Genomic DNA, 1,299 nt, shown 5'->3' on the forward strand with positions numbered 1-1,299 from the left:
CGCACACGCGCACGCGCACGCGCACACGCACACGCACACACACACACGCACACACACACACACACACAAACCCGCCCAGCGACGGCATCGTGCCACTTTAACTGGCTGACAGCTGAGTGGGTGTGGAAGGAGGGCGTGGGTGCTACAACCAACCCCCCCTCCGACAGGCCGAATTACCCCCCTGCCTGTCTGACACTTCCCGCAATCGATATGTGCAGGTCTCGGCTCCGGAATCAAAAATCATAAATCAAGAGCAGGGGCCATGAAATAAGCTATGTGATAAATCTATTATATCCAGTCAGAGCGCCAGCTACATGCCTGCTTAGCTACTGTCTGTCTGCTCTGCCACTCTCTCTCTCTCCTCACATGTTCTCTCCCTCTCTCGCCCATACCAGGAGCTGTATTCAACCCACGGGAACGAGTCACATGCCTGACGGAGCACAGCGCACTCGTGCAAACTGTGGCTTCTCAGGGGCCGGAGTTATTACTTGTCTGTCGCATGTCACATTTATTGCGTGACCGTGTGTGCGTCCGAGGGCGTGAACGGTGTCACCTGGCTCCGTGATATCAATCAGGCTCCAGTTCACGCATCCCGGCTGAAGTCTGCCTCGCCAGGGTCACACCAGAACTGCCGCTGAGGGAACGAGAACACGACCTGCGGCAGTCAGGCTCCTTCTCTCCCTGTACCGCTGCGCAGAAGACAGCTCACAGGAAAACGGCACTGTTACGGGACTGGCTCAGGGGCAGGGCAATGCGCGAAAGCTCTGCTGAGAGTCCATACAGGCGTCAGACCGGCCAACCTGCTGGCGAGCGCCTCGGGAGACAATGGGCCTCGGTGGAGATTAGACTTGCATGCGCTAAGCCAGTTATGTGGCTGGAAACACAGACGGTGTGGCTTTGTTTCTACCTGGACGAGGTTAAATGTGTGGATCTGGATTAGCTGTTAGCCTTTCAGCTAACACCCACGGGAGGGGCCATTCTCTTGTGCTGAAAAATACGAACCTTGCTTTGGGGTCTGATTTGCTTTGAGTCTGGCGATCACGTGTAACGGACCTGGACAAAGAAAACGTGAATGCACAATGTGAAAGCAATATGTCTCCTGCCCTGTTATTTACTGTTCGTTATGATGCTAAAATGTATTTTTGGAACAAAGATTTTCATGTATATGAAGAATAAAGTGTTTAGCTAGTGTAGACAAAAAAAAATAAAAGAAAGAAAAAAAAGGTGGGAAAGAACAGAAAAAAAGATGAAACTGGTGTAATATATCATAGAAGCATCTGGGAATTGTGTTAGTGGCAG

At 51.7% G+C, this 1,299-nt stretch overlaps 1 long non-coding RNA gene across 1 annotated transcript in view; it reads left to right on the forward strand.

The window, feature by feature from the left end:
* LOC145659655 (uncharacterized) overlaps positions 1-696 on the forward strand; it is a 5,083-nt gene extending 4,387 nt beyond the window's left edge. Inside the window, exon 3 of the long non-coding RNA XR_014125735.1 lies at positions 396-696. This is a non-coding gene — a long non-coding RNA (uncharacterized LOC145659655). The remainder of the gene's footprint in view (positions 1-395) is intronic.
* Positions 697-1,299: the final 603 nt, after the last annotated feature.

This window comes from Electrophorus electricus, chromosome 11, assembly GCF_041902795.1.
Source record: "Electrophorus electricus isolate QZ-2024a chromosome 11, ASM4190279v1, whole genome shotgun sequence".
Taxonomy (NCBI): Eukaryota; Metazoa; Chordata; class Actinopteri; order Gymnotiformes; family Gymnotidae; genus Electrophorus; species Electrophorus electricus.